Source organism: Theropithecus gelada, chromosome 8, assembly GCF_003255815.1.
Source record: "Theropithecus gelada isolate Dixy chromosome 8, Tgel_1.0, whole genome shotgun sequence".
NCBI lineage: Eukaryota > Metazoa > Chordata > Mammalia > Primates > Cercopithecidae > Theropithecus > Theropithecus gelada.
The window spans coordinates 68,319,728-68,332,197 of NC_037676.1; the positions used below are offsets into that span (position 1 = coordinate 68,319,728).

At 40.4% G+C, this 12,470-nt stretch overlaps 1 protein-coding gene across 1 annotated transcript in view; it reads left to right on the forward strand.

The window, feature by feature from the left end:
- Positions 1-12,470, forward strand: part of DNAJC5B (DnaJ heat shock protein family (Hsp40) member C5 beta) — an 81,486-nt gene that overhangs the window by 29,317 nt on the left and 39,699 nt on the right. The gene's annotated exons all lie outside the window — the stretch shown is intronic.

The window sequence follows — 12,470 nt, forward strand, 5'->3', positions numbered from 1 at the left end:
TGCACCCTGCCAACCACTGTCATTTAACCCATCTGATATAGCGTCACTGAGTCAGGTAGAGGAATTCTTTTTTAATAAAAGGAGTTGGGTGGAATGCTGTATTTGTAAGCCATATTTCTCAAGCCCTTACTTTTGAGCTTTTATAGTCTAGTTCCAAGTTAGTTATTTCTGGAAAACTTTGAAAAAGACATTTCAAAGTTTTTATTTTAAGTATCCAAGGAATAAAAAAATATTGAGGGAGAAATGCCACTACTACAACCCAAACATACGAGGGAAGCTGTAAAATTAAAGTCGAAGGGACAAATCCCCAACTCAAAACACAAAAAAAATCATCTGCTTCTACACCGAAGTCTAGAAAGGCCTATCAGTGACAGAAGGAACACTAGTTCAGGGCTTCCTACTCCCGGAGATATTCTGCACTGGCGCTGTAGTATGTCAGTCCTCCAAGAATTCCATGATGAGTTTAATGAATTTCTCAAAATTCTGATATTTGTCCCACCTGTAAAGCATGTAGCCTGTCCGATACTTGTCTTGACAGTGTTTTGGGACCTCATAGGGCATTTTGAGGTATTTAACTGTCTCTTGGCTAGTTGGAGGAAGAAAGATGTGTGGACTTTAACCACCTTCTGGACAAGGCAGCTGCTTTCAGAGAGAGAAAATCTTTCCAGGAGAGTGTTTGTTTGTTTGCTTGTTTGTTTAGAGATAGGGCATCACTTTTGTCACCCAGGCTGGAGTGCAGTGGTCTGATCACAGCTCACTGCAGCCTCGAACCCCTGGGCTCAAGCAATCCTCCCACCTCAGCCTGCTGAGTAGCTAGGACTTCAGGCTAGCTACTCCGGCTATCAGGACCACCAGGCCTAGCTAATTTTTTGAAATTACCTTTTTAAAAAGATGGGATCTTGCTTGGTTGTCCAGGCTGGTCTTAAACCCCCAGCTTCAAGTAATCCTCCCACTTTGGCCTCCCAAAGTGCCAGAAGAGCCTTGACAGTTTCACATTGAAGCCTAAATTTGCTAAGACTCAGGTTCTTTCTTACATATAGTTTTAAGTAGATGAAACAACCAGAAACTTTTGACTTGTGATACTCTACCATGAAGGACATGGTGATAACAGAAATAGTGGAATAATCTGTGCTTGTAAGCATTTAAGATACACCTGTGGGTTTTGGTGACTGATGATTAAACTGTTTTCCAACTTGCAAAAAAAATGTTGAGTATAAAACTAATTTGCTTATTGTAGAGAATTTGCAAATTACCAAAAATGAAGGCAATAACATTTATCCATAATCCTACCTCTAGTAATAATTATCATTAATATTTTGTTTCTTTCCAGCCTTTTTTTTTCTATCTAGAAAAGACATTTAAAAATCAGGTTGTATTAGTCTATATTCTTCAACTATCTCTTTTTTATTTTATTTTTATTTATTTATTTTTTTTTCCTGAGATGGAGTTTCACTCTTGTTGCCCAGGCTGGAGTGTAATGGCACGATGTCGACTCACCACAATGTCCACCTCCTGGATTCAAGTGATTCTCCTGCCTCAGCCTCCTGAGTAGCTGGGACTACAGGTGCCTGTCACCATGCCTGGCTGATTTTGTATTTTTAGTAGAGATGGGTTTTCTCCATGTTGGTCAGGCTGGTCTCAAACTCCCGACCTCAGGTGATCCTCCCACCTTGGCCTCCCAAAGTACTGGGATTACAGGCGTGAGCCACTGCGCCTGGACTACTACTGCTTTTATTTTATTTTATTTTATTTTTTTAACAAGGTCTTATCATGAAAATATCTTGATGTTACTAAATAGTCTGATTTTTAATGGCGTTAGCCTATGGTTATCTGTAATTTATTTAGTCACATTGCAAGTTGTTATTGAACACGTAAGTTCTTTTACTTATTCCTTATACTTAATGTGCATATAATATAATGCATATTTTCAATTACTTATTTTCTTATGAGGTAAAAAGCTATACCTTTACAGGAAAAAAAGAATCAAACTATAAATAAATTTTCAGATTTTAATCAGTTACTTCTTGATTTAGTCTTGAATTAGGTTTTTTTAACCTATGTGCTTTTTCTTATTGTACAGAAGTTTAAAATTAGGCAAATTTGTTAGTCATTTCTTTCATGACTTTTGTTTTACCAATTATGGTTAAAAGACCTCTTGCAATTACAACACTATAAAAATATTCACCTTATCTTCTTCTAGCACATTTATGATTTTGCTTTGACACTAAATCTTGATCCAATTGAGGTTTATTTTGGCATATTTCATATGCCAAAATATGAAAAAGGAATGAGGTCAAATTCCAGATCTAATTTTTTTCCAAATCCTTAGCCCACTAATACTTATTGAGTCTCTATATTTATCTATTAATGGGAAATTCTCTGGGTTTGGATTGGAACCTTCACCATTGGCAAACTGTAGGACTGAAATGCCTTTGAGAAGAATGTTTTGAAGAAGAAATGACAATGGTGCGAACTGCAATTTGGAACCAAATGGTTACATGAAAATGGTAGAGTCTGATCAAAGTGAATATCAATCTTCTAGTTTATATTTCCCTTAAGGTGCTAGGGAGAGAAAAGCCTTTGCTTTTCCATCTTGCCCTAGACCTATCCAGAGGAGTGTGCCTGGGAGCTGCCCACACCTGTTGGTGGATGTCCTTGGCTGAAGATCACTGAATTTGACTGAAGGCTTCAGGCTGGGACACTGTGCTGGGGGAGGGGAGGTGGGAGGGAATGCCATAACTGTATTGTCAGTTAATTAATTTTTGTAATAACTGCAAAACTGCTCCCCAAAACCAGGAGGGAAAAAAGTGACATCCAACTTCCTTGTAATTTTTAAAATCCACTTTACTTTAAAAATGTGACTCTTAATTGTCTTTATTAATTTTGTAAGCTAAAATTTCAGGTCATATGTTAATTAAGGCATTAATTATGCTGAGTTGTTTGCAAATTTAACAATTACAACATAAAGCCTATTCATGTAATTAGTGTCTTGCTATTAATTTTGTTTTAATGTGATACAAATATTATTTTTTCAGGTGATTAGGGTACTAGTATGCTGCCAAAAGCATCTACTTCTCCCTAAATTACATATTTGTATTCTGCAAGTTATTCAAAATGTATGAGCAAGCTGGAAATCCACTGAGACTATTATTCTTATATTGTGGGATCTGGATCAAAGCAGTCACAATATAGTGAAATTAAAAATCAGTGAAATTTAATAAAATTACCAACTGTTGAATCCATACACAACTTGGCCACTGTTATAATATTTGGCTGTGCTCTTGAAAACAAGGCTGAGTTAGAAGACTTCTTTCTTCTTTTGCATTTTATTTTTAAAAAGATAATCTTTCATTTGATTAAAATGAAAACAGGTATATAAAAAAGTCTTTCTCTTACCTCATATCCCCCAAATCACTTCCCCAGGGGAAGCAATATTATCAATTCTTTATGTACCCTTCTAGAGAGATCTTATGTCTAAATAAGCATATATAGGCCAGGCACGGTGGCTCACACCTGTAATCCCAGAACTTTGGGAGGCCGAGGCAGGTGGATCACTTGAGGTCAGGAGTTTGAGACCAGCCTGGCCAACATGGCAAAACCCCATCTCTACTAAAAATACAAAAATTAGCTGGGCATGGTGATGCATGCCTGTAATCCCAGCTGCTCTGGAGGCTGAGGCAAGAGAATCGCTTGAACCTGGGAGGTAGAGGTTGCAGTGAGCCGAGAGCCGAGATCATGCAGCTGTACTTCAGCCTGGGTGACAGAGTGAGACTGTGTCTCGGAATAAATAAATAAATAAGCATATATACAGAACTTCCAGTCTAAGCAAGATGGTGTAGACTTTTCTCTCCCTGCTAAGCACAACTAAAAACCTTGGAAATAACACAAGAGACAACCAAAAGAGAACTCTGAAAGGTAGAAAGAGGATGATCAGAAATCCTAGGTCACAGCAGCTGGGCATTTTATAATCCCCTCCATCCCAACCCAACAAAAGATAACCCAGGCCCAGCTTTTCCCAATACCCAATCTAGCAAGAGAAGGCATCCAGTTAACCTTATTCTTCCTCCAAATTGAACAGAAGTCCTGCCAACAACATTAGACAAGTCCCACAGAAACAGCAAGTGGCATCAACTGAAAGCCCTCCATCAACATCTTGCCGGGGAAGTGCTCTCTTTTCCCACCACCAGTCTGGGACTCCTGTCTCTCACCTAGAGACCCCACTTGGCAGAGGACATTAGTAAGGAGGATTCCACCACAAGCACCCAGCCCAGGAATGCTTCTGTCCCCACAGGCTGGAGACTCCCTTTCTTCAACTAAAGGCACCTGGTTCCTCAGCTACTACCAACAAGGAGTGTTGGGAGCCTCAGAAGCAGGAGACAAACCAAACAAACCAAAGAAGCACCGTAAAGACTCTGAAAAGCAGATTGTTATTGGAACCACTCACAAAAGTAGGCTAGAACCTGCATGCTAAACCTAAAGAAGGGGACTGCCTGCTAAAATAAAACAATTTAAATAGAAACCAGAATCTCCCAACATGATAGCCAAAATATCCAGATACAAACAAAATCACCCATCCTACAAAGAAGCGAGAAAATCATAACTTGAATAAGAAAAGAAAATCAGCTAACTCCTGTGCTGAGATGAACCAGATGTTGGAACTATCTGAAAAGCATTTTAAAGTAACCATCATAAAATAATTCAATGAGTAATGACAAGTAATGACATCATAAAATAATTCAACAAGTAATGCTTCTCTTGAAGCAAGTAAAAAAATGGAAATTCCCAGTGAAGAAATAGGAGTTACAAAAAAGAACCAAATGGAAACTACAGAACCAAAAAACAAAACAAAACAAAAACAAAAACAAAACATAAATAATAAAACTAACTGGATAAGATTAATAGTACAGTGGAGATGACAGAGAATAGAAATTGAGGACAGATCAATAGAATGTGCCCGATCTGAATAATCGATAAGCAATAAACTGAAACAGAGTCTCAGAAACCTGTGGGACAATAACAAAGACCCAACATTTATAGCATTGCCGTCCTAGAAGGAGAGGAGTGAAACAATGGGACTAAAAGAGTACTCAGAGAAGTAATGGCTGGAAATTGCCCACATTTGGCAAAAGATAGAAACCTACAGACTTAAGAGGCTGAGAGAACTCCAACAGGATAAACCTAAAGCAATCCATGACAAGAACATTATAATTAAACTTCTGAAAACTAAAGACAAAGAAAAAAATGTGGAAGCAGTCAGGGAGAAACAATGCATGGCCAAACACCCATTTGAATGGCAGCATATTTCTCATCTAAAGCAACAGAAGCCTGAAGAAAGTGACAAAACATTTTTCAAGTGATGAAAGAGAAGAACTGTCAGCAGAAAATTCTATATCTGGTGAAACTATATTTCAGGAGTGAAGAGGAAATACGTTCTTACATAAAGGGAATCTAAAAGAATTTGTCACTAGCAGATCTCCTCTTAAAGAATGGCTAAAGGAAGTTCTTCAAAAGAAAGGAAATGATAAAGGAAGGAATCTTAGGCGATCAGGAAGAAGGAAAGAACAAGGGAGAAAGCAGAAATATGGGAAAATACAAGAGACTGTCCTTTTCCTAGTGAGTTTTCATGTATGATGATTGGGACGAAATTTATAATACCATGTGATACTCAAAACAGTGATATTTAAAAACGGGAGGATAAAGCAGCCAAAGTGGGAGTAAGGTTTGCACCTTCACTCAAACTGATATCAATAGATTGTGATGTCACACACACATACACATATATAATACCCAGTCACTGGGAAACCCACACAAAATGACACGTTCCAATACACACAAATAAATCAACATGGAATCCTAAAAATGTTCAAATAACCCACAGGAAGACAAGAAAAAAGAACAAGAAAAATGAGAAACAAATGAAACAAACAGAAAATTTAAAATCTATTTCAACAGCCTACCATCTCCCCAATTGTCCAAGTCCCATTATCTAAAATTTGTAGCCTTAAACCCTCACATAATAATTATATTGTGTAAACAGCCTAAGCATATATGTTATATTTTCCTTTCTTCTACCCATGGTGGTGTGTTCTCCCTCCTAGCCTGTACTTTGTATTTTCTTAACAACATATCTTAAAGATAATTCTAAGGAATGATCAGTTCATGAAAGGATTTCTCATTCTTTTCATATTACCATGTAGTATTCCATGACATGGATGTCCCATGGCTTAATTAGCTTCCTAATGATAGATATTTAGGTTGTTTCCCATCAAGGCTGTCTTTTTAAAACCAACTTTTTGCCTCTCGGAGAGGGAAACCCCATAGTCCAGAAAGGTAGATAGAGGTGGGGAAAAAGAAACAATCTTGATTCCTGATCCCTTTTCAGTATTTGCATGTCCTGATCCCAGATTCCTAGAGCAAGAATCTCATGGATCCAGCCAGATCAGATGCCCATTCATGTCTAACTAGCTCTGATTCAGGGAATCACAGCTTCCCACTACCACTTAGCAAGGAGGTGCGATCCAACTTTTACCGGAAGGGAAAGGGACAGTGTTCTCTAAAAAAGGGGACAAAGTTGGGAAAGAAATTATCAGTATCTCCAGTTCTTCATTCTTTTACAGAATTAACCATAAACAGCAGCCTCAAAGACCTATCTCAGTCCCTCCCATGTCTATTTGTAGATCTTTATCATAGAGTCTTCCTGTGAATAAAGCACTTTTTCCTATGTCATCTGAAACTCAACCATATGTCATTAGTCAGCTGATAAAATGGAGTCCCCAGCTACCTCAAAGGACAGCTGGGAAAGGTGACAAGAGGAAGGCTTTTACTGTGCCAATCCATCAGGTATTGAAGTTCTTGCCTTATTGACATTTTGTGAAGAGAAATGAGATCATTTTTTTTTCAAGGGACGCCAAGCTCTTTGTGGCAAAGCACAGTGAAAATACCAGGTACTATTGTGAATGAACAAATATCCAAGTCTAAAATTATCCTGCCCTTTGGTGCTGCTGTTCCAAAACCATTTATCTAACATAAGATGAATTTGTGATCCAAGTCAAAAGTGGCATATCACAGGGTGAAACTCATGGTATAGTGTCATCCAGAGCCTTCATTATGGAATAAATCTTCCTTTAGTATTGCAGATCATAATCATCCCAAAGGGATTGAAGTCTTAGGCTCATTTAATCTGATTTTATCATTGCTAGATCATGTCACTTAATCTGACCAGTATTTGCATGAGATAAGCAAATATTTTACCCTCTTCTCCCACTGCCTAAAAGTCTTAAGTCTCCCCCTTATCATGCTGTCTGAAGGATACTTATTTGAGTTAATCTTTTAAAATTCAGATAGACCTAAAATGATGGAGGTTATCCATCATTCATACATTTGCCTGAACTTTAAACTGACATGTTTTGCCTTTCCACCTAATTTAGATATTGCTCCAAGAGCCAACAGGAATTTTGAGTTAGAAAGCTAGTGAAGGAAGTGAGGAGAAGGGAGAGTCACTAGTGGACGGTGGGATGATTGAACAATTGGGGAGATGGGAGACTGCTGAAATAAGGAACTCAAAGACCGCTCTCTATATAACCTCAATACTCAGGCTCAAGACCCTTTCAAGTGACTTGAGAAGTTGGGTTCACTGCAGAGTCTCTGCCATCCTTCTTCTAGAAGTCTCCTCTGAGGAAGTCTTCCAGGGCCTGGGAGCCAGTTCATCTCCATGTAGTGGCATTGTCCACCAAGCCATGTTGCCACCCTGTAGCTGATGCTGCTTTGCCATTTGCTATGTTGGCATGTCCACGGTCACTGCTAGACACAGCCCTGGGGGCTAGACTCTGCTGCTACAGCTCCCCTGCCACTCAGCTGCACCTCCCTGCCAGGCATGGTAGGCGCAGCTGGTGCTCCTTGCCAACCACTCAGTCCCCAAATCCTCTGACCACTCCTTCAGGCCCAGAAACCTTTTCTGCTGTTTACCTTGAGAGCCGAGGGAGCACCAAAGCCTGCTGGGCTGTACCTCTGGCAGGGATGAGGCTGGGCATAGGGGATGGCTCCCTCCCTCCTCTTTGTGATATGCTCTGTTAGAGCCCCCTGTGAGTTCAAAGCATGGTAGAAAAGCTCCTTCCATTTTTCCCTGTAGCTCTCTTTTTCTCTAGGACCCAGACACATGCTCAGGGGGTGAGCCAGACACTAGCAGTAGTGTCGCTCTGCTTAGACTCTCAATCTTATCCAACAGTCCCCCCTGCTCCTGTGTCAAGGTCTTCACACCTGGCTCTTTCTTTCCTAAGAGGCATTCTTTTCCAGGAGATTCTACAGTTCCCTCCCCAGCCTAAGAGAGGTTTGTGTCAGTCTGTCCCACTGGTTCTTTAGATGTACCCAGCTGGGGCTGCCACAGTCATGGCTTGGATTCCTTTCTGGAAGCCTCTTCAGCTCTGTGAAACTTCTGGGAGGCCATTGCTACCAGTTTTCCAAACACATCCTGATGTGCCCTAACCCCGAGCAGTGAACAATGGGCGATAATGACTCAAAGAGCAGCCCTACCATATTCCTGCAGCAAGGCCACCCGATTCTGTGTTGAAACAGGTAAATAAAATGTGTCATCTTACTGTTTGTTGCTCAGCAAGTACTGTGGGTGTATGATTAGATTTCCTGTTTTCTTGTTGGTACATAAAGGACCTTCACTCCAAAGTCATTAGATTGTTGATCCATACTGCTACCTAATGATAGCAGAAGCCAAGAAGGCTGATCAGAGCACGTAACAACCACCAGTATGTCTAGAGTCTCTAACACTATCAATGGCTTTATACCAGCAAGTCTTGTTCATTATTCAACGAATATGTGTTGAGCACCGCCTCTGTGTTGGCCACTGTCCTAGGTACTGAGAAAATAGCAGTCAACAAAACAGACCAAATTTCTGCTTCCTTAAACCTGTTCCAAATAGGGCCAGGGGAAGGGGGAGGCTTAATAATGAGCAAATAAGTAAGACACACAGCATATCAGATGTTGCTAAATGCTGTGAAGAAAAGCAGAAGAGGGTAGGGAGTGTTAGGAGTGTGCTGGAAGTTCCACATTCTCTTTGAGATGTTCACATAAATACTAACATCACTCAATTGAAATGTATCCTAAATATAATGTAGCAGTTAAGAGCACAAGATATTTCTGAGTGTGGTGGTGCTTGCCTATAGTCCTAGCTACTCAGGAGGCTGAGGTGGGAGGGTCTCTTGAGCCCAGGAGTTTGAGGCTGTAGTATGCTATGACTGAGCCTGTGAATAGCAACTGCACTCCAGCCTGGGCAACACAGCAAGATCCCATATCTAAAAAAGAGTGCAAGATATTCGGAAAGACCTGAATTCAACTCACTTTTCTCAGCCTCATTCTCTTCATAAGTAAAGTGCAGATAATGATCCGATCTCAGAGGGTTGTGGAGGATTACATGAGATGATGCATGCAAAATGTTTAGCCAAAGTCTGGCACATGGGTACTGGGTGCTACAAAGGATACACAAGAGCCTGAGAACCAACCCTACAGAATGGCAGTTTCCAAACTCAGCTAGGGCATGGGTGCAGGGTGGTGTGCCAAGAAGTGTGAGTATGTGAATGAGAGGAATGGATACAGAATGTGTGTGTGTGTGTGTGTATGTAGGGGATATTTAGATTATGTGACATTTAGATTCCATTGAATACATTTAAAAGAATGTTACAACTGTTTTATTTTAACATGCTGATGTTTATAATATGCTGAAAATTACATTCTTTCCATCTGTTTAATCTTATAAAGAATTTTAGATACCAAGTTAAAAATGTTGAAGGGACACAATTTCTCATTATTAGTTTAAGAGGTGTGTAAGCAAAAAGAATTTAACTGTGGGTGGGGAGGACAAAAGAAACCCAAACATCCCACCCAGAGTGATGACAAGGAGGCATTCAGGTGGCTTCGGGGAGTGGCGGCCTGCGGGGGCACAGCCAAACACCTTCCTGAGGCCTTTCATTTGCTCCCTGGCCCACTGTGCTGTCCCAGCAGAGCACTGCAGCTTCACAGACAGTAATTCCCTTGCTGCTTTTCTGCCTCTCCGACTCCATCAGTTCCTTGAGGGCAGACACTGGGCCTGGTCTCTCATTGTACTTCCGGCCCTAGCACCACACTAGTATTTGCTGAATGCAAAAAGGAATTAGACAATATAGAACGTCTGTTTTCTCCCTGATGGTAATCTCAGCTTCTTCAGGACCATTTCTCAAATAATTAGTTTGGTCACTTTGCTGAACAGGGAGTTATTTACTGACCCAGTAAACAGAGGAGGGGTGGATCAGCAAGGAAAGATACTAGTTTCCATTTGGAAACCAGAGAAGTTTTGTATGATTCTGGGACCTTCAAGTGAAAAGTAGTTAGGGGATGAGAAAAGGAAAACTGTAAAAAACAGCCAGGTTTGCAATTTAGATAATGTACCTTCAGTGTTTAAAATCTCATTTGTAACATAAACATTGGTTTTTATTTACACCAATACGTACATTTTTGAAGTAGACTAGAAACAAGATTATGATGCTCCAAAATGAGGCTGACTGGTTTCTCTGGCATGCTGGGTGCAAGAGCTAACAAAATCCTGCGTAAGAAAACACGCAAAGATCTAGCTCTTCCTTGGCTTTTTAGAGAGCCACAAAATCGGAGTGAGGCTGGGTGTGGTGGCTCTTGCCTGTAATCCCAGTAATTTAGCAGGCTGAAGTGGGAGGATCAATTGAGCCCAGGAATTTGAGGCTGTAGTGAGCTATGATCATGCCACTGCACTCCAGCTTGGGTGACAGAGCAAGACCCTGTCTCTAAACAAAACAAAACCCTAATTAGAGATTAACTTATAGACAGGCATGGTGGCATGTGCCTGTGGTCCTAGCTATTTGGGAGGCTGAGGTGGGAGGATCTCTTGAGCCCAGGAGTTTGAGGCTGCAGTGAGCCATGATTGCACCACTGCGCTCCAGCCTATGTGGCAGAGTGAGACCCAGACTCTTAAAAAAAAAAAACCAAAGTGAACTACTTTGCACATTAGCACTTGGGTCTCTGTGCCTCACGGATAAGCTTAATTTCTCCTTGTTGACAAGGTACCAAGTATTCTGATTCACATGACAGCAGAAGACTCGGTTGACTCTTCTTTTTCATTTGACTTTACATGGAACTTTCTAGAAATTAGCTTCCAATTCTGCAGAAATGAGTTGCCTCAGTGTAGTCCAAAGTGAGGCAAATTCTGTTTTCAAAAGAAGCAGAAAAGAGTGTTATTTCCATAATGATCTGTGGCAACCCCAATCTGTGGTGCTTTTACCCATCTTTATTAGCAATTACAGGTGAAAACAGAGGCTGCTTATGAATAAAGTGTAAATGTCAGGGGAATGCATAGTTAATAGAAGAATTGTAAATATTTACAAGGCAGAGTGATGATTCAGGCTCACAAGATTAATTGACATTAATCTCTATCAAGCACTAATTTGTTTCCTGAGTTCTAAAATCTTCCACTGAAAAGAAGAGTATGTGAGGCCATACTCACAGCCCACTTGGAAGAGTTGTCTTCCGGTGGGCTGCATAACCTCCCTTCTCCCTCGTCAAGTCTTTCACTTGATCGGGCCTCTTAGTTCTTCAAGCAGTGCCAACCTCAGTCATTCCTGGGTGCCGGAATCATTACGATGCACGTCTTTTTACTCACTCATTCACTCAATATCTATTTAGTGTTGGATAATTATTTATATTATACTATGAGAGATGAATATACATATTTTATATATATATATATTCATTGTATTCATTAATATGAACCCTATGCTCAAGTTCATCTATCCCACTCACTATACTCTCCCTTGTTTTGCTTGTCTTTGAGACATACCTTTTCAACCTTATTAAATTTTACTCTATGTAGTAAACTCTTTAAATTTATTGGCTCCAGTTTGCATGGTTGTGCAATCTTCTCCAGCAATGCTGGTCAGCACAGAAACAGGAGTGGAGTTAGTGGGTGGCTAATGTCATCTTCTTGGGACTGAAACAGGAAATCAGAATGATTAAGGAATTGAGTAAGATGGTTTGAGTAGCATTCAACTGCATGAACACAAGATTCAGCCTGTATGGTTAAGGAAATTGTCAGTGAGACTGCCAGTCTAGAAAAATCGGTCTTATTAGTTTTAAAAAGTGAGTTTGGGGAAAAATGGGTTTAGGAAGAAGAAGAAAGTGAGAGCTTGACATAAAGATCAGAGGATAATGCTGTTTGTTTTTGCACTGAGAAAAGTAAAAGACTGGAGACACTGAGAGCCTGCAAAGAGCTATTGGCAGGAACTGCTTCTGAAAACTACCAGGACCTGCTTGGAGCTTTGTCACTGGAGCTTAAGCCAGGAGCCAGCAGGAGGAAGGCCTCAGAGAGCAAGTGCTTACTGAGAGCTTTGACTAGAATCGGTGGCGTGAGCTGTTATTGAAAGTAGGCGACAAGATATCAGACAGAGGAAGTCTATACAGCC